The sequence below is a fragment of the Pseudochaenichthys georgianus genome, chromosome 13 (assembly GCF_902827115.2).
Source record: "Pseudochaenichthys georgianus chromosome 13, fPseGeo1.2, whole genome shotgun sequence".
Lineage (NCBI taxonomy): Eukaryota > Metazoa > Chordata > Actinopteri > Perciformes > Channichthyidae > Pseudochaenichthys > Pseudochaenichthys georgianus.
The window spans coordinates 20,446,913-20,472,960 of record NC_047515.1 but is presented as its reverse complement, the minus strand read 5'-3'; the positions used below and the strand labels follow the sequence as shown (position 1 = coordinate 20,472,960).

At 42.3% G+C, this 26,048-nt stretch overlaps 1 protein-coding gene across 2 annotated transcripts in view; it reads right to left on the bottom strand.

The window, feature by feature from the left end:
* The window catches only part of lrfn1 (leucine rich repeat and fibronectin type III domain containing 1), a 150,981-nt gene that overhangs the window by 68,234 nt on the left and 56,699 nt on the right, over nt 1-26,048 (bottom strand). The window contains exons 1-2 of one of the 2 annotated variants that reach the window (XM_034096753.1): nt 17,769-17,843; nt 9,240-9,291 (exon numbers count right to left, since the gene is read on the bottom strand). The gene's annotated coding sequence lies outside the window, so the exon portion shown is untranslated. Of the gene's footprint in view, nt 1-9,239; nt 9,292-17,768; nt 17,844-26,048 lie in introns of those variants that run through there. The other variant, XM_034096751.1, reaches the window with a different exon arrangement.

The following is a 26,048-nucleotide window of genomic DNA, read 5'->3' as shown; positions in this document are numbered from 1 at the left end:
AATATTGATTTTCTTTAAAAGTGGATAGATCTGTTCAATCCATGGCTCCTACGGTCCATTTGTCAGTGTCCTTGAGCAAGAGACCTATGTGATGGAGGACGCCGTGTGTTAAAGAGACTGCATTTAGACCAAAAGCGCATTACTAGTCAGCAGTCATCCATTCACACACACTCTTACTGCGGCAGAGGCCATACAAGGAGTCCAGACAGGCGGCACTAACATTCACTCACACACCGTAGGCCAGTTTGGGTTTCAGTTCTTCGTCGAATGACACTGCAAGGGAAGAAACCACAGATTGGTGGATGAGCGCTTTACTTTTAGGAAGGGAAACGGATTGTGTGAACTGGGTTTTTCGGGGAGAGTGAAGTGAGTTCCATTTTCTTTTGTCGTTAAAGATATGGCTCGATACAACTTATATATTCCTTTTTAAAAATGGGAAAAGTTATTTTTTCTTTTTGTCTCAAAAACAAAGCAAGATTGGTTTGTATTGTATTAGGTCTAATTGTTGTTGTATTGTATAGTACATGTTTTTTCAGTAAAGGGGATCCTTCAAAATGTAATAACTCGTCCCGAAACATGTTTATATTAAGTCTCTTTATTTTTTGGGTCTTTTTTATTTCTTATACTGTTTGAAATAATAATCCCAGAATCTGGCATGGTTCCTTTCAACGCATTCATTATTTTCATATTTTTCACAAACCTTACCCCAGTTAAAGCTTCTATATAATGCAAAGCATGCAGAAAAGTAGACGTGAGTGTTGCAGACAGTGAGTGAATGTGAGACGGAGCCCAGTGATCAAACCCGTCCTCTGGGAAAAAGTCAGAAAGTAATGCCTCGGAGTGATGATGAGTAAAATATGTGGTTTGTGCAGTGAACCATCTCGTATGTGTCACCTGCTGTAATGGTGTTCACTTGATTAATTGAAGTTAACGTGCATGTTTCTTGAAGCTTAAACACTCAAGTTTTGCTGTGCATATCTGATGAAAGGTCAGCTCGCTCCAATTTGTTTGCCAAAGGGAAAGGACTCAGGGGAACAGACGCAGGCTGGGGATTCAGAGTACCATCCTGATTTTGAGACCTGCTTCACGATGGCATGCACAACTAAACATGGCCAGCAGTGCGTGACTGATAGTCAATGACTTTGACGAAGAGACTCTAATCATAACATAGTGACAAGTCCTGTAAACAAATATTTAGTCAGGAAAGACATGCTGATAACTACGCAGACTTGAGGTAATTTAAATGTGAGCAACCAGAAAATTTTCACTTTGAGATATTCCCTGATTGTCTGCTCAAATCATCACAAAGAAAGGTGATTTAAAAAAAACAAGGTGGCCATCTCTCAATTTGGACTCAGGAGAAAGAATTTCACAGTCAGACAGAATCAAAGTGGGAGAGTGATTAGAGGATTTATTGATCCATTTTATTTGGGCAGCGTCTCTTTTTAAAGTGAATGGACTTGACCTCAATTTGTGTCTGTAAGTGTCTGATGACTTCAGACGATAAGATAAGAGACTGATTCGACAACTGACATTCGAAACCATTCCCCAGCTTGCTGTCTGCCTTTTAGCGGTATATTTAACTGTCAAGTGCAGAATGTGCCACTCACTAATTATACCTACTTATCCTGCGACATATTAGGTTTACAGTTGGAGAGGGATTTTGTTTTCTTCCGTCTCCAACTGCTGCAATTCTGACAAAAATGCATAAATTCAGATGATGACAATTTTATATTCTAAAATATGTCTGCACTGCATTTTGAATAAATATGTTGCATTTCATTTATTTATTTTTTATTTATTGAGCGGCTACTTGTTCAGAAAGACATCAGAAGAGCAACGGATTCACATTGCAGACAAACAAGCTCAAACATTGTTTCGATGAAGAAGTGAGTCGATCATTAGACTTTCCAATCATGCCTTAAGCAACTGCACATTGATTTCATGCTGCACACAGAGCAATTGTTTTCTTCATAACAGCCGATGACTGGTTGGTTACCTTCTCATTTTATTATCCTGTGCAAAATCCTTAAAGTAATAGAAATACACTACCAAATAAATACTGAAATGACCATTGTCTTTTTTAAAATACATATTATTGATCAATGATTGGCTCCAACTGCGTGGAAAAAACACATGGCCACCTGAGGCCTCAGTTCACGACATGTTTCAACAATAAAATGATATTAATAGGATGAATCACATCTCTGCTATAAGACAACATGCAGTGTGAATATTTGCTCCGCTATAGTCAAGGTTTGAGGTGAAATAACTACTTTACAGGTTAGGGGACTTTTGTTGTTCACTATCGGTTAAAAAAAGGATAATTAAAAGCTCTCTTCAGTAAGTCTGATGTTTTTACCCCGACCTCGTCTATACACGTAATGTCTTGCTCTATACCAACTGCACCTCTTCCTCCTTACACCCTCATAATTACTACAGCTGATAGCGGGTGGAACAGAAGTTGTTTTAAGGTTACTTGCAAGATGACTGATGCTGTCATTCTTCCAGTAGTACTGTCAGGCCTAATATCATGCATGGGGCAAATCATTTGTGCAAAGTTTAAGGACATAAATTGGCCACCACCAATGATAAAAATGACTACACAGAACGGTAATTACTGAAAGTAACTACACAGTCTGACTATATCTGATTAAAAAAAAAAAATCCTACAATGTGTAGAAACCAAAATAGGGTTGCCGGACTCAAAAGGATTACAGCTTGAGTGAACACAAAATGTGCCGTCTTAAAATCAGCAGGGAGTGCCACAATCTGCAGAGACAACCTGACATCCTGCAAGAATGCATTTTCTTATGCCATTTCCCGGTGTCATGACCATACATCTGAGAGAATTGAATGAGCCCTCAGACAGTATGGACAGCAAGTCGAGAGATGTGGGAAAACAGACATGCTTCGCAGAGAGGGAATTCAACTATCTTCTCTTGTCCCTGCAGTCACTACAGCACACTGCACATCAGCCTGAATGAAGGAACAGCGGTGTAGAGAGAGGACATGCTGCGCTGTCTGAACAGAAATGTCCTTCAGAGGCTACAATACAGAAACATATTCATTTTGATATTCCACAGTATTTACGATTAAGGCTTTATGGCGCATACCCAATACAGGCGTAGTGTAATGAATACATTAGGCATTAGAGTGAGTCCTACTCAGAGGTCACATGTATTTTGCTGCCATTTTAAAACGGGCAGATCATGAAGGAATACTGCAGGCGAATATGACCAGTCAGACGCCAGTGAGCGGCTGTAAATGGGCAGCCATAGGGGAGTACCTGAATAATTTATAGCTCTTCTTGCAGCGCTGCAAAACCAGGAGAGGGTTTTTTCAAACAAAGGGAACATGATGTCTGTTGTGAAATTCTGTTATGCTTTGTCTCACCCTGTCATGTATGCCACATTTCCTTCTTTTTTAAGATTAGTTTTATTGGATGTATGAAATTGCTGTCATCCAGTTGTAATTGATGCAGCTGTACGTGCTTCGTGAGCCGTTTACAAAATATTCTTGTGGGTGGATCAGAGAGCAGAAACTGTATTTCAGCGTGCTCTTTATCTCTCATCTCCCTGCAGCATCGCGGGACATCCCACTACGCCTGTCTCTAGAGATGCCAGGTCGCACTGACACAGTTTTTCAGAGAATTTCATAGCGTGAAGCGTTAAACATGCAACACTTTTGTAAGACTTCCTACCGAGAGGCTCTTTGGCTTTTCTTACCGAAACTCAGCCTACACATTTTGTATCTTCTCTGCAGTGGCTAGAATATGCTACAAAAAAGACACAATGCAAAGTATGAAGGACACAAGTATAACATGTGTCATACAGTATGAAAGCAGTCGCCTTTTTACTGTTGCCACACCTTCCTCTCTGTACGGCATCATATTTCTCTGCGGTTTTGATCTCAGCCTATGATCCCATGTGAATAGCTGCAAGCTCCAATTACTATTTGTGAAAAGAAAAGTCTTGAAAAAGAAACAAAGACAGAATAGCTATTAACAACGCTGATACAAACAACAACAAGTTCCTCTTTGTGTTATTGTGGCATGTCAGTCATAAAAGAAGACAGGCCTGAAATACTTTGTCTTGTTTAGTCTATTCCGAGTGTTGCATGCCCGTCTGTTTTTATGTTGTATCCTCTTACTGTATGTGCTTTGAAGCTGTTTGTCCACTTTTTGTATATGTTGTGTGTTTTGTTTATTGTATAACATCAGGGATTGCACATGATTATTAGCCTGTTTGCCTAAATCTGACACATTTACATCTCATTAATGTTAATCAAAGAGTGTTATCCCTGATGAATACACGAGTGAAGTGAAAGTACATCTTTAAAGTTATGTCCGTAAAAAAAAAGTACTTAAATGCATATAAAATGAGGTACGATAACCACATTTTCTGTGTTATAGCATGTTAACTTTAGTTTAAAAGTACGTGACAAATTTACAACGCAATAATGTCCAGCCTGAAATGGTGAAGGTCAGTACCGAAAATGAAGATTCCCATAATTGATTTGCTAATTAGTTGCCATTTAAGCGACCAAATGGAGAAACAGTCTGTAGCAAATGCTGCAGAAACTCTTCCTCAGCAGGTGGCTGCACTTGCCTTGAGCATGGAAACAGAAACAACAAATGCATACAGTTATGCAAAAAGATATGTTTGTGAAATAAAGAGATACAGATGGTAGCTCTGCTTTAGGGAATGTACACTGTGGGTCGATGTTCATCATTTCAACTGACATTTCCAAATACTCTCAGATGTCAGGATGCTGGTGCGGGGCCCGTTCGGCCTCTGGTGTTTCTGCCCGCAGCTTTGTCAAGATCAGCTCCTCAAAACAACTGAACATTCGACGCTGCACATCGTTTGGTCGTCACCACAACACGTCATGTGTCAAGTCAATTGGATGAATGGTTTTTGAAGCTCCTTCCATTTTTGTTAAATGCCCAAGTTCATTTCAATGAGCCACTATGTGTTATCTCACATGAGAGCTAACATGATGTCAGTCAGGTTTCTAATTTTAGAGACACCTCCCTCAGAAGGAGGACCAACTAAAACTCATCAAACAGCCGTTGAAGCAGCATCAGTCGGGCTGAGCGCTAAAGTCAAAGTGGAAATTTGATATCAGATATTTTAATGTAACATTACAAAAACAGTAGCGTGGCTGAACAAGGCAGCTGATCCACCAGACTGTTAAAGAAAGTTGTCTTTGTAATGTAAATGTGTGTATAAATACTGTATATAATACATACAGTATAGATAATTAGAAAAAAGGGACGATACATTTGCATATTTATTTGATCTTTTAAACAGAGTTTTCATGTAGTTTCACTTTTTGTACTAAATTAAATTGAGAGGAAATATTTGAACTTCACTGTATCTTAATATCCAGGAGGATTACATCCCATTTGGGATCAGACAGCAATTTGCTGCTTTGCGAGAAGGCCAGTCTTGCTGCACTGCACATGTGGGCAGAGAATGAGAGGAAAGTTTACTCACCTCTCCATCATAATCTGTTATTCATCAAAGAGATCTATTTTCCGCCCCTTTCCATGCCTCTTCACTGGACTCTAAACTCTGACAAAGTGCCCAGGTCCATGCCCTTTAATGATGATTTATGAGAGTTATCCTGAGGATGTTGTCAGATCAGGGGATGTGCTGTGGGTGTAAACCTGGGTGGTGACACGTGAAGAGTAAATAATAAAAAAGATGGTGTTTTTATCTGTAATTCGGAAAGATTATCTTGTGATCGAGTGCTGCTTTCAAAATGTCTGGAAACAATTGAAAGAAGGTCAACTTGGCTCACCTCCGTTCAATTGAACCTAACATTGATCATTAACCCTAATTTGTAACGTACTTTTCTATAATTAGGGGTGTCACAAAACAGGACTCAAGCCATTATCATCAGATGGAATCAAAGGAGTAGTAATATATAATATGTATGTATTTATATATACTAATTTTCACGCAGTTGTATATGAAACTTGTCTGTCATAAACACAAAATGAAGTCTAATTCTAGAGAGCAAATATTCACCTAACTGATTTTTCCCCCAACTTTTTCAGGCTTCTAATGTATGCCGCTGTGGTAATGTATAATAATACACATGTAAAAAAATACCCACACTCCTCAAAATGAATTCTATTGTGTGTGAAATCTAGCTGTTGTTCAACTTCTATTGCTTTGACACAATGCGTTTTGCCAGCCTTTTCTTAAACTGACACAGAATGAAGAAGGGTTGCGGCCTCCTCCTGTTTAATTATAGCGCCCTGAGAAAAGCAGCAGATGCCAACAAAAGACATCAAAACAGCTATTTGCATGAAGACAGTCTCATTTCAAAATGAGTCCAAAACTATACTTTGGTTTGCCTATATTTTCTGCATTCTGAATGTGTTCTCATGAAGGGAAATGTATCCAAGAGCTTTGAAATTATGTCAATTGGTTTATTATTCCTGCTGTATGATAACATGAGAAAAATAGTTTATGACAGGCATAAGACCAGAGGCAGCTAAATCTTACATAAATGTTAAAGTGATATTTTATTTCACACTTATAGTAAAAAAAAAATCCTCTGCATTGCTGCTTATAATCAATCCTTTATAAAATACTTTGCCTTGGGCTGGTTAATTATTATTAAACATTATGGTATTGATTTAAACTATATAGAAAACACTGAGTTTTATAACCCGAGGTAATGCTTTATGAAGCATTTGCCAAACTTCAGGGAACAACAATTGTTAAATAAGCATTTTAACAGCATCTCAAAGCATCCACGCTACTAATTAAATGACTAAATATTAATTTATTTAGATGGAGATTTTTTCTGCAGTGTTACATTCCCATTAAATGCATTTGAACCCTTTGTTAGCTGTGTGCATACTGTGGCTGTCAGCAAGTAGTTTGAGACAGTGTCTGTGAATAAGGTAAGCCTAATAATAAACTAAATTAATTTTGACTGCGGTCTACTTTGACTCTGTAAAAAATATATGTATTTATATATATGCTATTTCAATCTTTGTAGTTGTAGTGTAGCAAGAAGAAATATAATTAATACACTTGTCAACATGATTACCAGTGCATCTTTGAAGACTCAATATTTTCCTCCCTGCAATATTCTTCTCTCTAAAAAAACCATAATTTGTCTCTCTCAAACACACTATCACTACCCTCCATAGGTATATTTGCAATAGTGCATAGTTATTTTTGAACATACACAGTTCAGAGAACTGTATGGCGCTGCGCTCTGTTCTCTGTAGTCTTTCTACATGAAACAGCTTGTAAGAGGGAAACCTAATGAAAGTGGTGAAACCAGAACCTGAATCTGTTTTCATATCGTACAAATATTCAAATCAACACATCCTCAGTAACAATGATCCGCTCATCTCATTAAAAAATAAACATGTTTACACCCTATTTTAAGTATTTTGCATGTTTGTGGGGGAAAACTCTTTTTTTGTAATTGTTCATTGTCTGTTTCTATCCCGTCACCAAATGTCTTCAGCTGATAAAGCCAATTTGCGCTTCACTGAGCAATGCTGAAGCCAGACACTTCCCTTGTGCAGAAAAGCATCCTGCAGGACTGCCAGTTCAAAGCAGGAAAATCAATGTCCTCTCACGGTGCCACATTATGTAAACCCTAGCCATCTGAAAACGATCAGAATCAATATCTGCAGCGTTTAGCGGCCATGGGGTGACGTCTCTCATACATACTTTGATATGAAGTCTGTGTAGTCTCTGGATTCTCTTTTACTTTTGTCTACTCTTGCAAAGGCTAACACACATATAATGTTGCTTTAGACCAAAACATATCCCACTTATTATAATTACAATACCGTTAATCTGAGCTTTAAGTATTTAACAGAAAATAATGTTTAAACCTACATCCTAAAAAAACAGCGAAGCAAACTTCAAAGGTAATACATTACTCTTTATGTGATTCCTGAGATAGCACTACTATGAGTAACAGCAGCCGTAGCTGGTGATTACTGTAAGACACAATAAATAAATGTAGCCAGGGAATAAAGAATTACATAACTCCTTTGTGCTCATAATAACTTATTTGAATAGCCTGAGAAAGTTGACACACAACTACCACTGTTGTAGCTTTTCATGACATTGATTAAGCTGCTAGCAAAAGGTTGAAAATGCCACAACAAGTCATATTATTCACTTACATCACAGACTTTGGGCTTATTACCAAATGAAGCAAGAAAAAACGTTTTCCAGTTGTCACAAATAATGAAAAAAGGAAAACAAAAGCGCAGGGGTATCTCACTTAGATTTAGATAAGCATTTACGAAAACGTGTTATTTGGAATATCTAGCTAGGTTCCCTCGCAACACTTTTAACAAAAGGAGCACACATGTGGCGTCGGTTCATGCAGAGTTTGTGTCATGCGAGAGTACAGCAGTTATTAAAGAGTTGCTTTGTTTGTCTGCAAACACAAAGACCTAAATGTGAAGCACACAACAGCACATTGTACTTTGAGCATCGGTTGCTTGTTGTGCTGTTGATGACAGCTCCATAAATAATTGCTTCACTACTGGATTAATGGTGCAGATAGCTACTCCTCCCTGAATAATTATTAACAGTAGAAAGCAAATTCCCTTACATATCTATGACCAACTGCACATTCCTGTGAGGAATATCAATGCTGTGGCCGTCATAAGTTCATCAAACCATCTATGAATTCTCAATCCATGTTCACAGCAGCCCAGGGTGGTTTCTGCTGTTCATCAGAAGGGCTGTTTTCCCTATTGAGATAAGAAATGAAATCTGCAGGAGCAGAGGATGCTGGGTTTGCTGCAGGGTGGCGAAGCAGCAGCTCTGATAATGGAGCCAACTCCCATTGCGCAGGCTATGAGGCAAACAGCCGCGGCGCCAGCCCAACCCTGCCTATGAGAGAAGAGCTAACAGTCACTCTATCCCTCTCTTTCTCTTTGTGCCTGTGAACATGTGGTCAAATGTGCATGTGACAAACAGAGGAGGACCACGTGGGAGGGGAAGGCAAGAATGTGTAGAACTGTAGGGTTCGCTTGTGTGTTTAATGTAGTGAGAATATGCATGCATGGTGGGTCAAACATACTGACCCTGTGCAATAAAAAGGGATCAATAGACTCTGCCTTTCTCTCCCTCTGCTCCATCACTTGCTGCTGGTGTTTGCAGGCTCGATGGGTTATGTGTGGTTGTATATTATGTAAATGTGAAGAGCGTTATAATTTCAATTTGGGAACTCACCAGAATACTGTGTCGCCTTGGATGCTCCTCAAAGGGTTCACTTCAAAGCAGTCTGCGGAAAGAAATAAACGGTCACACCTTAATGCACAAGTACAAATAACATTAGGGGCAATACGGCACCAGTTGTAATAGTGTCAGAATCATAAAAAGGTTCAATTCACAGTGCAATCTTTGATTTCTTCCCAGACTCGATACACATTATTTGATATTTCTGACGCAGTGGAACAATCACTTTCTGCCGAGAGCCTCTGCTAGAAGGAATTTAAAAGAGGGGAAATTGAAGCATAAATATCATTTTGCCAGCCACCTATTTTATAAATGATATCCTGCTTTATAATGGAGCACTTCCATTACCTGGTGGAAACTAAGAAACTAACCCTTTCACCACAAATGCAATGAATTAATTCAATGAATAATGACAGCTGTATAGAGAACATGTATCTGCAGGGTCTTCACTCTTTGTGCTTTACAGCAGGAACGGGTCATGCATAAGCTTCAATTATAAAGTGTGTTATTTCAACACAAACATCTTTGCAACTATGAGCAAGAAAAAGAAAAAAATCTAGCTATTTGCAGTTCGATACTTCAACAAGCTCCACCACATTGACCAAGGAGTTAAAGCTTACATGGGCGGTACACACAAGCCGCTACATTCCATTTCCATCTAATTAGTGTCACATTTGTGGTTCATTAGTGACAGCTGCACTGATTCTGCAGCTCCAATGTCAAACCTGCGTACCAAAGTCTAGCACTGCCGATACATATTAGCATTTATTACTTTCAAACTCAAAGGTCAACATGTTTAACGGGTTTTAACAAGTGGGTGACTTGAAGTGGGATAACAGCTTATATGCTAACAAGATATCCGGATCATGGCAGGAACTAGTTTATTTAAAGATATAGTCCAAAAGAACTCCATGGTCTTACTGTATGATGTGTCCCTACTTTTCCATGATAGATGGATAGTAGATAGATGACTTATTAGCCTCTCTTTCGTTATGAAATTCTTTCTGCAAGGCTCCATTTATGCACAAAGAACTAGCATAGTGCTTGTGTTGCACTTATACTTGAAGGTAACAAAAAACAATTACACAGAGGCCCCGTAGTCGAAACCAAGATGAAAAACTCTTTATTGCTCCCATAATGCAGCGCACATCCACTCTGTTCCTATCAGCATTTCGCTTAAAGGCACCTCAACAAAATAGCTACAGAATATAAACTTAGTTACAAGAAATGTCCGAAGTTGCTAACATGATCTTGATGCCTTTGCAGCACCAACAATAATACAACTTATTAAAGCAAGGCATTAGCGCATGCTTTTGATTGCAGCAGATGTTCAAGTATATCAACACAGAGTTTAATATGTTCCTTTTCTCTTGTGTATTTAGTTATGGAGTGTTATAAAAAATAACACTAACTTCAAAAGCCTTCAAGTGGGATATATTATTTTTATCATATATCATATATTTCATACTTAAGCATTTGAACATGCTTTCCAAAAATAACTTGTTATTGTACTGTCTGTCTAAATATACCTGTATCACCCCTGTCTGTCTCTTTAAGCCCCCCTCACATAAAACATTTATGCTGCCTTGAATTTTAAAGCTAGTTCTCAAGCGTTTGGCGTTGATACATATAGATAGATGGTGGTATATTCTATTGAGCCGGCATATGACATAGAAAGGGTGAATCTGAATGGCTTGCAGCATCCCATGTTTTCTGACCTAAACAGAAAATAGTTGTGGGTTGGTAGAACCTCAAAATACTCAAATGCATGAGGACAAACACCGAAAAGTGAGTTTTTCATGATATGGAAAGTAGTATCACTCATCCTAGTGTGTCCTAGTCGAGTGACCGACCGTCTCCACTTAACTGCATTTATGACGGTTGATTTTACCAGCTGGGAGCACTTACTACTGAACATATGAGCATCAGTGCATTTGCCAAAAAGACCAACTTTTGAGTGTTTCTGGGCAGGGGTTTCATTTACACCTACAATTTAGTGGAGTCAGCTCACATGCACAACACTGAACTCTGCAGGATAGACCAAAGCAAACCAGTTAGCTGTAAATAGTTTGCAGAGTACACAAATAAACTTATTGGAACTAATTTGAACTGCTGCAGTACTGTATAAAGCGAAAACAATTCAAGGGAGCCACAATTTGCTCTCCCTCTCCCAAGTGCACAACTAAATGCTATCACAGTTAATTTAAGCTTTTGTAGATGAAGAAAAAGGGACCCATTTTCCACCTGTTTTTCTCCGGGAATAATGACAACAGAGGAATAGCTCCGATTTTCTTGTCAGATTTAGTTGCCAAAGCAACAATCTTGATTAGGATCTCAACACTCCTTTTTTCATCAGCCACAGCCGAACAACACAGGCTGTTTGTCCAAGTAAGACATATTTACCAACCCCTAACTTCCACTTCTACCGTGTGTAAACAAAGTGGGCCCTCCACAAAGACCCTGACATTGAGAACAACCTTTAAAGGTTGTTCAGTAAGTCATCCATTACATCCAAAAGACACAAGACTCTTCATTGTGCTACTCAATTCGTACACACAAGAGTGCCCTTTACATGTAGGCTATGTGATATTTCATTTAACAACATTTAAGCTTAATCTAACATGTTTCAAGTGTTATTAATTAAGAATTTGTGATATATCATTTAGTCTTGGTATTTTGTCAGTTTTGAATGCAACTTAAATAATTTGCTTTCACAATGCAATCACGTAATGGCCAACTGCCATCTTTACGACTGACCTAAGACAGTTGTGTAAGAAGTACAATTTCACGCATGTCGCACTTCACTTCACCATCATTATGTTCCCTGAAGCATCAAACACCAAGCAATTGATTAAAATACACTGTACACACACTCACACACTGCTAATATCACTGGAGCTATTTCTGCCACATTGGCTGTAATCTTACATATTGTGAGCGCATGCAAACTGCCCTTCCATCTATTCATCACACTCCCACGCAGACACATCAAACACAGGCGCTGCACACAGACTTCAATAGAGTGAGACAGTGATAAGGTTGGAGAGGATTTTCTTCTCTACATTTGAGTTATTGTTGATTTCTAATTAACAGCAATCGGTTTTGGGATATGTGGTTTGCAGCAGAGAAGGCAAGGTTGAATTCTCAAAATCTAAATCAGTTTTGATCCAAAACATCCTTCAACAATAACATGGTCCATTGGACAAAACAATTCCTCCAGCTGTATCCGTATGTGTGCTGTGCTAAAATATTGTGAACACAGAGGAGAATCAATTTGCAGTAAAGCAAACATTACAAATGTAGGTTTTAATTATTATATAATTATCTTTTATTTTCTTGACTAATAATTTCATAGTTTTGTTAGTGTCCAATTTGTCTTCCAGAAAGAGCCTCATGAATGCAAAATGTATGGAAATCCTCACATTTAAGAAGCACAGAGCAGAAAATATTTCCTATGTTTTGCTTGTACAAATTACTCAAATTATTAACAGAAGAATAAAGATAATAGATACAAAAGTTGCTAATTCGTTTTTGACTTAATAATCAATTAACTAACTAATTATTGTAACTGTATGACAATATCGTAGCTTTGGATTCACACATGCAGTTTAATATATAATTGGTATATATATATAAAAGACTGATGATTGAGATACTAAACCTGCAGCTGTTAGGGTAGTGGTTGCTTTCCCCTTTTTTTCTAAACCCAGTGTAGCAACCCAGCCTTCTCATTTGTTGCGATCCTCAAGGACAAACAGCTATTTGTTCAGGGTTTCAGGACCTCGAGCTTCAAAACACAGGGTGAGGCCGGCCTTTGGATAACTGTGAGCCTGGATAATGTCTCCACATACTGACAAAATGGATGTTTAGTTTGCAGTGCTTTCTCAGGCATTCAACACAAACAGTTTCATACTGAAACATGCTATTCCCCTCTATTTAGCGGTACCTGTTAGTCTTTGGTGTGGTAATAGAGGCCAGCAGTGTCCATGGAAACATTATCACCTCTCAGTTGAAACACTCTCTGGAATTATTAATGAAGAGTGAGAAAGAACCTTCTGCAGGGGCTTTTCATTGCAGTGCCTGAACCATGTGTGAAAACACCACGCACGCACTCACACATCACTTTTCTATTCCTCTGCCTCACTTGCCTAAAATAAAAAAAAGTGTGGCCAGGGCCTACATTGCTATTATAAAAGCCTCCAATAAAAAGCAAATATAAAAGCACATTTTGATGTCAGGCCAGGGTGAACCTAACCAGTTGGATGAATAGTGGCGAGAGACTACCTTATAAAGTAAATCCTAGTTATTCCGCCTGTTAAATCCCCGCTCTCTGCAGGCGAGCAGTGTGGAACACAAAGACAATATGTGAAATGAAGAAACAAGGGAAATACTTCAAGAACTACCTGCTCTGATGCACTGCATGCTTAACTGATGGCTTTTTAAGCATGTTGTCATTTTCATTAGCTTCCAAACAGCCGGCCACCTCCGCTGAGTGTGATTTAACAGACAGCATATGGTTCTCTTAGACTGCCCACACGGTTGGCTCTCTGACCATTAGCAGCACCTCTAGGGCGGACAATGTGATCTCCAGAGATGAGAGGGCTCCAGACAAAAAAGCAACAACCCGAGGCAAAGTGGAGACTGTGGGCTGCACAGAGCGGGAACACATGAGCACACAGAGCTATTGGTGGTGTAAAGCTAGGGCGAAAGAGAATACGCTGATGTTTAGTATAATATTTACTAGGATATTGTGACTCCTTTATTGTAAAGAAATCTCATTGTGGGAGAGACAGTGACTGAGGTGACACTGAGCAATAATACACATTGCCTGAGAGAATCAAATCACATATTATATGCTCTAATAATTACTTTGGTTATGCAGCTATTTTTAAGCCGGAAAAAGTTACATTTGCAAGTCTTTGTTATCATGTCTCACATATGTCAGCCAGTGAAGCAACGATAACATTGAATAATGCTATTAGTCATCTCATATGAACAATTATGCAATAAGCACAAGTTGCGAAGCAGTGCACCCAGAGGTCAGCAGAGTTACGCATGAGCCTTCACCATGCAGACTAAGAGCATGCTAGGGATCAGAGTTTCCCTCTTGATGACTCAGGGAGGATCGTCTCTGTTGCTCATGATCTGATGCTCTGGTAGTAAGATCTTTCCCCTCCCTAACCCAGTCCCCTACCCTCAACCCCCCCTTCCCTTATGAGCTGAAGCCTCTGATGATGTCCGTACTGCTATTTATACACTTAGCCATGCTCAGCACATTTAGCTGAAGCACATACATAATCTGTAGGCATGGGCGCGGGAAGGGGGGTGCTGAGGGCGCTGCAGCACCCCCTAGCGGCAGACAGGGGGTGCGGAGCTCCCCTGTCTGAATTATTATTTGACGGTTATTGCTGCTCCCGCTGTGCATAATCTGTGTAATATGTAGCCAATAAATTCCACATTGTTGGTAAAATAATATTTTGGCCTGCCCCGAATGTTTTTTCTGTAGCACCGGACAATTCCACCTTAATAATATAATACATTAACCGTGTTTTACGTGAACCTCATCATGACACTCGAGAGGACGGCAGGTGTGTAATTTCCCGTGTTCAGTGAATGCAACAGAGGCAAGACACCAGACCAATCAGAGAGTTGCATGGAAATAAAAGTGTGCTTGTGTCATTCAAACCCTCTGTTTGTTTGTGTTTGTGTGTGTGTGTGTGTGTGTGCGTGCGTGCGCGTGCGTGCGGACATAGCGCAATTAGTGTGTGTGAGAGAGGGAGAGAGGGGGGAGGGGGAGAGGGGGAGAGAGAGGGACCGGTGCCAGCAGCAGGGACCGTGTTGTTAGCATCTGGTTAGCTAGCTGCACTAACGGACAAACGGAGCTGTTGGTTCCACAACAAGCTGGAGGAGAGCTAAAGGACTCTCTGAGTGTTTAGATAGTTAACTTTAGTCTAAGTTATCTCAGTGGGTCTCAAACGGTTTGGTCACAAATTATTCAAAAGATTATTTCCGCGGCACACCTTCATATGATCATTATAGTTATAAAACAAATAAGAGAATAAAGGAAAAACAGGTATGAAATACTATATGGCAGTAAAACAAGAATACAGTTTGAAAGGAGAGTGATTTGTAAAATATCCATAAAGAAAAAGAACATCTGCTTAGAGTTATGTTTCATCTGGGTGTTGAGAGATGTATCCATAGATCTCTTAATGTTGGTCTCAAAGTGCACCAGATTGATGCTTTCAACTTCAATATTTAAAAAAAATCTTCCCGGGGGAGCATCCCCCCGGACCCCCCTAGAGGAGGTGAGGTCCGCTCCCCACTCATAAAAAATAGCACTTTACCCCTGCCTATATGCCATGAGCTGATTATCGAGCCTTCATTGTAACAGTCGCAGGTGTACTGTGTGTTTGCGTGTGGGGAGTGCTTTTGTGCGTGCTCTATACAGTGCCCGTAATAGTGTTCACTGGAGTCCAGCACCTCAGCACCCCCACTCAAAATACCTTCCCACGCCTCTGTCTGTAGGTGTGTGAGAGTGTGAAAGAACGACGGGTTTGCTTAAACACAACAACTTCCAGGCTTTACAGAGCAATAAGTCACATTTGTATTTCCAGAGCTCTGACCTCCCTTGTCAGGGTTTGGGAGGTAAATACATCAGTATAGGCTACTGCTGAATACATTTCTCACCAAATATATACACATTTCTTTGAGTTTTAACATGCAGGGTACATCACAGACTTTGAACAGTAAATGGCAAGAATGTTTATTTTGTGAATATTCTGAAAAAACAACAAGCACAAATTATAGTGTTCATGTGCCTAGAGTGTAAACTGAACATGAGAGTATTTTTCTCTTTTTCTTATGGATCCTATTGACAGTCAAAACAAGTATTTGTATTGGTCAAATTGATACTTGCTGTGCTCATAGCTCAGCAAATCACATACTATGAGGTATTTGTGCAAATCTGAGCAAAATTGCAAACAAAAGTCCATCAAATTGTTTTTGCATTTTTGGTCTCCCAAGCAAAACCTCAAATGCTGATGTGCAGCCTCTCTTGCACCAGGCACAGATTAAAAATGGCATAAACCCACCCTCAGTTTATGTGTTTTGCTCATGTTCGCACTCTGTTTCATAAAAAGGGACAAAGGAAATATAACGTATCATCAGCAAGAGGGTTCGTATGGCAGATCATGTCAGCTGCGTTTATCCCTTTTAAAAGCAGCAGACTGTTTGCTAATGACGGGCCGCGAGGAGAATCAAGTCTGGCTCTTCCTTTTAGTAAACTGTTTCTGTGCAGGAGGTGCCAAGGCCCAAAGCACAAATAAACAGCACCCTAAAAACGATTATACAGCTCTGCAATTTCTTCCAAGGGTACATCATGTCCCTGTTTCAATTCATTTGTGTTTTAGGAGACACTAAGATGCAGCCTTCTTTCCCAGGATGAATGCATGTGGTTATTACTAAAACAATGAAACCTGGGCTGTTAGGTAATTATTATAGTAAGTAATGTAAAATAAAAATAGAGATTAGAGATATATATATAGAAACTCTATATTGCAATAACAGTAGGTTCTGTTATAATCTAATGTATTGTGGATTGTTAAACTCCCTAAATGCATCCAGCCCCTTGCATTAAAATCGACACAGATGTGTGTTTACATTTTGAGCCTGCTGACATGTCAGGGGATACAAATAATTTATAACACACTGATTTGAATAAATGTGTTATTTCACTTTGAATACATGCAGCACATCCTTTAAATAATTGACAACAGCTGGAACATATGTATCATTCCCGCTGATGGCTACACATATTCAATCAACAGGAAGGACAACCGTGATACATCCTGCATGTAGTTTTGCTTGACATAATGGACACAGATCAACCATTAGTTTAACTCATTAGGATTCCATTATAATTACTATATCATTCATCTTTAATTGTGGATTGCATCTTTAATGTACTTAATTACAAATGCAAAAAGAGAGTTGTGTATATTTATGAAAGTTGTTTTTGTGAGTGTGCGGATGTCTGTGAAAAACAGTGAAAACAATTCTACAAGCACTTGCTTTCTAAATTTAGAGGTGGTCTGAGAAACTGCTTCCTCGATTTATGCTAACAGTGTAATGAAATGCTGAACCCCATGATCTGCATAAACACAACCTCAGCCTTCATAGAACACACAAGAGTTATTTCCTTATCATGTCTCCTTGGCAGCAGCGAGTAAAAACAGCCGTTTAGGGAAATCATCGTGCCTTCCTTGGCCCAATAAAGCTTGTTCCGAGCCAATCTAACACAATCGGCCCATGCTCAGGACTTGAGAGAGCAGCACACTGCCTGAATTTACAGCGCCATTGAAATTCAGCAGCATGTCTTTTGTTACTGACAAGGTTTCAATACAAAAAGGATGAAAAAGAAGAAGCCAAGGCTATGGCATCTTTAAATAGCTGCTTTTGCCCAAAAATCTCACATTTTAAACCCTGCTACAAACAGGCAGTAATTGCTCCGATCAAACTTACCATTTAATGTTAGAGGTGCCCATTGAGTTGAAAAAAAGATTCAACGCAGGTTTGATGGAAGATAGCTTAAACAGGTTTTATGCTGGAATCCTGAAGTCAAATTTAATACCTTTTTAAGACCTTTTTTAAGACCCTTTCCATACATTTTAAGACCTCATCGCCACTTGGAGCTTTAACCGATTACATTGGCGACACACTTTAGAGGCTTCTCAATTCTTAAATTTCCCCTCCTCGACTCCCCTCCTCGAGACTTAGTCCCGCCCACAGGAGATGCGAGCGGAGGACCAAGGAGGGGAACCGAGGAGAGAGGAGGGGAAGCAGCAGACGTTTAAAGAAATGAGAACTCCTCTCCTCTGAGCGGTCATATTAAAGCGACGTCCGTTCATTATTACGTGGCAACAGCTGCTTCAACTGTCAGTGTTTTGTCATATTTTATAATCTCTGTTAGATCAGCTGAACATTGTTCCCCCACATATTTACTTTGAATTAATTGAGAGTTAATTACGGGCCAAAAGTTGTATTTACAAGTATTAAAAGTAAGGACACCAAACCAACTGAGACCCGTCTATCCGCCGCATCTACGCACACACTGTCCCACACACACACCTACACACTGTACCACACACACCTACAGCTCCTAAAGCATATAATCAGGCTACAGCCGTTGTGTATTTTATTATGTGAAGCACTAAATGGTTTTAGAAAAATATCGACTCTTTGTTTGTAGATATCTACTAAACTAAAGCAAATGAAGAGAGTGGGCCTGTTATACTGAGTGATATACATTCTACACACTGCTCTGCTTTCTGCACGGACCTCACAGCTGTTCTCTCTGGAAATATCACAACGCGATGAAAGCAGTTTCTAAAATAATATCCAGGGGATGCATGCGAGCTGTCATTGGCTGAGATAAGTCCGGCCGTGCGTCACGCCTCCACCGTTCCCGGAAATGCATCCGCGGAGGAGCCGTGGAGGAACCATCAGTGTATCCTCGGATAGCTCCTCCAGAGAGCCTCCTCGATGCTCGATCCTCGGTCCTCTGTGTGCATTTAGAGAAATGAGACGTCCTTCAAAATGGCGCGCTGAAATTCATTTCCGGGTCACTACCGGAGGACCGAGCAGTCGAGGACGGGACATTTGAGTATTGAGAAGCCTCTTTTACCTCACATTTACTATACAGTATTGATTGTACTTCCTCTTTATCAGGGCCGCCCCTCCCTACAGGCCAATCACGCAGGCTGCATGGGGCCCCGCCTTGCCCAGAGGGCCTCAGCTGCTGTGCGCAGTTCTCCGCGCACCCCCGCGAGAGACAAGGGGGACAAGGGGAGCACGTCTGTAACCCGACACCGTTGCAATGAATCGACATCTGACCAATCACGGCTTTGATATACGGCCACTAGTGCAGGTGAAGAGATGTCGGTGAAAAGACAGTTTCAGTCCAGCGCAAGCAAGAGGGAAAAAAAAAAGACATGAAGAAACTATAGGTTACTTACGTAACCCCAGATCTCAGAGTAACATGAAGTGAGATGTCTCACTATGGGATGCGCCTCATCGCGGAGCAAACAGAAGCATCAATCTCATTACGCCAATCCTGATTGGCTGGTGATCTTGACGTCAACGTCAGGGGAAATCACCCCCTATAAGTAGCTTGCGCCACAACGCATGCGTCATTCAAAATAAGCACCTCTTCTCGCTTCACCATAGCAAGGAGGGCCGTCTGGTGAGACATCTCACTTCATGTTACTCTGAGTACTGGGGTTACGTAAGTAACCTATAGTTCTCATTCATAACACTCCGTTCGATGTCTCACTATGGGATATTGTAGCTCCCGTATTGCCAGACGAGCTTATCTCGAAGATCACCGATCAACCAGAATTTAACAGGTGGAGTCCCGACTCAACAAGGTGCCCAGCACTGTTCGGGCCACGCTTGGAGCGGAGACGTCTAGCCTGTAAAAGCGGACAAAAGTGAGCGGCGAGGACCAGCTTGCCGCTGCACAGATGTCTTGGATGGAAACACCCTTGAACAAAGCCCAGGATGTAGCCAGGCCCCGAGTCAAGTGAGCCCGCAGACCCGAAGGTGCTTGCAGATTCTGACTCGTATAAGCCAAAGCAATCGCCTCCACGATCCAGTGGGATAGTCGTTGCTTAGTAACAGGCTTACCCTTGTGAGGTTTAGCCCAGGACACGAAGAGTTGGTCATTAAGACGAAGCTCTTTTGATCTGTCCATATATGTGTGTAAAGCCCGGACTGGACACAACAGATCCTGCTGCTGCTCCCCGGAGGAAACCAGCTGCGGAGGAAATGCCTCAATGTCAATTGGGGTACACGAACCAACCACTTTTGGTGTAAAGGCAGGGTTGGGTTTCAACAACACTCTCGTTTGTAGTGCATGAGGGATGTACAGACAGTGCATGGATATCGCTGACCCGTTTAGCGGATGCCAGGGCCAGTAACAGCACTGTCTTGAGTGACAGATGTTTCATGTCAGCTTCTTCCAGGGGTTCAAATGGGGTCATTCTGAGCCCATTTAAAACCACTGCCAAGTCCCATAAGGGCACCAGTGACCTGGAGACAGGGAGGAGCCTGCGAGCTCCCTTCATAAAACGGCAAACCAAACGATGTTGGCTAGCCGTCTTACCCTCAAAGCCCACATGGCATGCAGCAATAGCAGCCAGGTACACCTTGATCGTGGAAAAAGCTCTGTGTTTTTCGATCAAGTCCTGTAGAAATGATAAAATCACCCCGACAGGACATTGAAAAGAGATGTGCCCTTCTTGAAGGCACCACTCCTCAAACACCCTCCACTTACAGTCGTAAAGAGACCTGGTGGATGAAGCTCTCGCACTCTGAATAGTGTTTATCACCTTCTGAGGGAGTCCCACTGTATTCAGATTGTACCACTCACGGGTCAGGCCCATAGTGCCCCGCGCTCTGGGCGTGGGTGAAGGATCGCCCCCCCCGCCTGAGACAATCTGTCCCTGCGTGGTGGGGGCTGCCATGGCTGCCAGCACAACAGCTGATATATCTCCGCCAGCCCGTACGTTGCGGGCTAGGGCGGAAACATCAGAGTAAGTGTGTGGCGTTGCTCCTTCACTCTGGCCAGAGTTGGGGGTAACAGAGCCAGGGGTGGGAACACGCACAGAGGACCCGGAGGTCAATCGTGTACGAGTGTGTCCCCGCCTAACGGTACGTTTAAATCGTGCATTAAAGAGAACAGCTGTCATTGAGCCTTTTCTCCTTTTGCGAACAGACTTAACGCGGCTCCGCCGTAACGCACCCACAGCGGACTCCCGATCCTTGGATGAGGAGTCCAGTCTGCATAGAGTGGTGCACCTCTGGACAGTAGTTCTGTCCCGAGGTGCATCACTCCCGGTACCTGTGTCGCTCTCAGAGAGAGGAGACGTCTGCCGCTCCAAGGGATCAGTTTGTGTGCCAGTGTGTGTGACTGGAGACAACGCAACCTCCCCTGGCGGTTCATACACGATATTGTGTTGTCTGTCCTCACGGGGACATGAAGTCTTCTGAGAGAAGGCAGGAAGCGTTTTAGGGTGGGGAACACCGCTAAAAGCTCCGGGTAATTTACGTGTGCTCGCTGGAGGTCTCTGCTCTAGGGACCTCTCACCGGGCGACCTTCGTAAATACCCTATCAGCCTGTCTGACCTGCGTCCGTGGTGAGCACCTTCTGTGAAAGGACAGCACCCGTAGGCGCGTCCCGCACTAGAAAAGTCGGGTGTAGTGCCACTACGCATTACAAAATAACCAAAACTCTCCGCACGCCGTGGCGCGCGGGGTTTAGTTTTATTATGAGGCCCATGTTGAGTGGGTGCTTTACGAGGACATTTTTCCCCGTAATCTGACTCCGCTCGGCGGGCATTATAGATAAAACCCTTCTTTCTAGGAGAGAGAGAACCTCTCTCTCCAGAATGTGGGTTGACTCTCTCTGGGTTTGTGAAAACAGATAAAGTATAACTGTTTTGAGAAGCCCAGGCAGATGTCGTGAGTATCTCCTGCTGTATGCTCCTTAGAGCCAGCTGAGATGTCACGTTTACGGCTCCGGCCGGCACTGCGCATGCGTGTGACGGTGGTGCCTTCACAGCTCCAGTCGGCACTGCGCCTGCACGTGCCGGTGGTGCCCTTACAGCTCTAGCCGGCACTGCGCATGCGCGAGACGGTGGAGCCTTCACGACCCCAGCCGGCACTGCGCATGCGCGTGACGGTAGTGCCCTTAAAGCCCCGACCGGCACTGCGCACCTTTTGAGAGAGGCCGTAGCTGCTCTCAGAAGGGGATTTATAGTTAACGGACTGTTTATTGTTTTTCTTTTCATTTTCTTGAGCTGTGCCCTTGGCCGAAGCCTGGGTGCGTCAGCGGAAAATGGTTTATTTAAACAACAAAGATGTGACATGTGTTTTATGCGGACTTGAGGATGACGTTAAGGCATCTCTCGAGGCGGCGGGAACACATTCACGGAGGGGAGAAGGATGGGCTGTCACGCCGCTCTCTTCTTCCTCCTCGACTGCTGGCCGAAATTCTGGGTTGGCTGAGCCTGAGCTGCAGCCGGAACCGGAGATTTTCTCGGCCAACTTGCCCTTGTCTCCAGCCTGGGCTGGGGACTCGGGATGGGCTGCGACCTCTGTGTCTTCGGTGTTTTAAACCGAGCAGAGTTCGAGGCAGCTTGGGTGTCGTGAGTATCTCCTGCTGCATGCTCCTTAGAGCCAGCTGAGATGTCACGCTTACGGCTCCAGCCGGCACTGCGCATGCGTGTGACGGTGGTGCCTTTACAGCTCCAGCCGGCACTGCGCGTGGCGGTGGTGCCTTCACAGACCCGTCAATAATCCGCCTTTTGAGAGATGCCGTAGCTGCTCTCAAAAAGGGGAGAAAATTGGCGGGCTGCTTATTGGTTTTATTGATTTCCTTTTCATTTTTTAGAGCTGCGCCCTCGGCCTGAAGCCTGGATGCGTCAGCGGCAAATGTTTAATGCACGAGGAATCAACCAACGTGTGACATGTGTTTGTGCGGACTAGAGGATGGCGTTTAGGCATCTCTTGAAGCGGCGGGAACACATTCACGGAGGGGAGAAGGAGGGGCTGTCACGCCGCTCGCTTCTTCTTCCTCGACTGCTGGCCGAAATTCTGGGTTGGCTGAGCCTGAGCTGCAGCCGGAACCGGAGATTTTCTCGGCCAACTTGTCTAGTCTGGCCGCAGCGCGCTGACACACGGCTTGCAGGTCCATGCTTAGACAGGGCGAAGCTGGTGTGCTATCGCCCGGGAGAGCAGCCATCGCTCCCGGCTTTGCAGCCTGAGCTGGTGACACGAAGATGTTGTCTTCTTGCTCGTCCGAATCAGACAGGAGGAACTCAGAGGCATCCTCTTCGTCCTCCATGTAATCCAATTCTAGGACATCCTCCGCGGGTGAAACCATGGTGAGGTCCAGCCGGGAGCCCCAGCTTGGTATAGCGTGGGGCCCCGTTCCCGCGTCCTTTGCCGCCACCGGGTCCCGGCCTGATATGGCGCGGGATTCCGGTTCTGCGGTTGCCGTTGTCGATGAGCCCCAGACCGACCCAGTGAGGGGCTCCATCTCTGCGGCGGACGCCCCCGTGTCTTGATTGCCAGCCGGCAAACCAGTGGACATGAGGGGGTCCTGTCCCGACAGGCTAGCTTGTTGTGCTAACCTTCGGCGGAGGCTCTTCATAGTGAAGCGGGCACAGATCTGGTGTGAGTCTGTGCCTGACACTTTCAACCCGCAACCGCAGCGCCGAGCCTCCAAATTCCTGACTCCTCTGGTGTGAGGGAGAGAGGCGTCCATCTCGTTCGCCGTGAGGCGTGGAGAGGGCCCGCTCGTAACAGGTACGTCGAGAAAAAAAGTGTTACCGATCTGTCTTTAATCCGGGGGAAAAAGGACAGCGTGGGTCTTTTTTCTCAAAGGATATTACCTGGTGTGGTAATATTCTTTTAATCCTTTTATCCTCCGTGAGAAGAGAAAAGAAAAAACTTCCTCGCTACCGTGGTGTCGGCAGTGAGGGAAAAAACACAAGCTGGCAACGGGTGTGTTGCTAGCTTGAGAATCAAAACCTTACCTTAATTCCAGAGGAAGAACGGCGAGGTTGATTATAATACTAACTGGTGTGTTAGTACTATACTCTTCTGCGAGGCAGAATAGGGTAGCCGGCTAACGCCCGTCGACCGAAATTAGCTTTTGGTTCAGTCTGTGGACAGTGAAGCTTGCCCGGCTACCGTTAGAGATGTGCTCTGAAGCGAGAAGAGGTGTTTGAATGACGCATGCGTCGTGGCGTAGGCTACTTATAGGGGGTGATTTCCCCTGACGTTGACGTCAAGATCACCAGCCAATCAGGATTGGCGTAATGAGATTGATGCTTCTGTTTGCTCCGCGATGAGGCGCATCCCATAGTGAGACATCGAACGGAGTGTTATGAATGAGAACTAGAGCATCACTCGAAGATGCATTATTGTATGAGTCAAATGTACAACTTGCGAATGTTGTATACGTTAAATTACCAATTGCCATATTAAAACATCAGCTGCAATTCACAACATGAAGAAGGCAGTCTCTGCATAGCATATAGGCTAATGGAGATGCAGTTATTTCCAGCATTCTTTATTTAACATGCATTCAAGTATGTGATGCCTTTCATCTGCTAATGTAGAGGAGGAAGAGTGATACACTGTCTGTCTAGTTGGCTTACATAACAGTTCAAGTTTACAGCCTAAAAAACATGGAGCATTTTTTCCCCTTTTATTCATTTGTATGTCAATTTGCACATTTCATGGTGATGCTCAGCCTCTCCCCTTAACTCCTAACAGTCATCATCATGGTGACGCTCAGCCTCTCCCCTTAACTCCTGCACTCATCATCATATCAACCACAACACAGAGAAATACTGATAGCAATGTGTGTGTAGTTGTTGATACATTGCTGACAGAGGGAACTACATTTGAATACAGATTTAAGAAATATCAGTTTTTGAGCATGTCATAAGCATGTTTTGTCTTGACTATATTACAACCATATTATAATAAAATAATATAGTATTTGCATTATTGAATTGATTATGATTATGATTATTAGTAGAAGTAGTTTATTTGCATTAATTATATTCTAATCTTTTTGAGGCTAGTATTTGGCAGGAAATGCAGACGTATTCACCTGTAAACGCATACTGAACGACATACTTGCACATTTACCATTTACCTCACTGTATAAAAAAGTAACTGTGTTGATAATAATAATAATAATAATAATAATAATAATAAAAAGGAATTATGTTTGCAAAGTACTTTGTTTCCAAAAGAAATGTTTTCACTCCTGTCGGTTGGGGGGGGGCTCATCTCACAATGTCGCTTGGGGCCCCAAGTCGGCCAGGGGCGGCCGTGCTCCTTATCTTCCAACCATTTGGATGCAAACTTGCATTTCCCCGTAACGATGTTGTTTAACAACCGGCGTAAACGGACCTTCGCGCACTATCATGCAGTGAGCGCGCAATGTCCTGTTCAGATGACGTCAAGTCCAACGGGATGCCATAAATAAACTACACAGAATCACACTGCACACCTACACAATGATTACATTCAGGCAAACTGTAGAATACAACCTCTTTGGACAATTTATATACTTATTGAAAACAAGCTACACAATGTAATACCTTGGAAAATGCTGTTTAATACTTTTTAGTACTTTTTAATAGCCTTAATTTTCGCTAAATTGATTTATCAACTTTTAATACTTTTTAAGACCCTGCAGACACCCTGTTAAAGCACTGTCAGGGTTGAAAATGTAAAGTGAAAATACTTGCTTAAGTACTTTAAGTATACGGTAGAAGCAAAGTTAGAGGTATTCAGAGAATCATTTCAAACCCAAATGTGTCGTTTATGGTCCCACAGCTTATTACCACTGATCTAATGATGTGGACGATGATACAGTGCGCTTTTCTAAATATCAAATGCAGCAAACCATGTCCAAATGGTAAATTATAATGAAACGAGTGAAATGAAGCCATAACATGAGGGCATGGAGCAGTTTTTCCTGCTATATAACTTTATATTTACTTTGTTTTGTACCATTTTCAGTTTTGTAACAACATAGTGTGGATTATATTGCATTTCCCAAAAGCGCATTACATTTTAATTTTAGCTCATAAAATAGGAGGAAATGTCGTTTAAATCTACAGTTGCTCCTTATGATTTCTGGATAATTACAGTTTTACAGCTTTGGTTTGAACCTCAATAATTAAGGAGGAATATCATGACACCCGAGTATTGCCC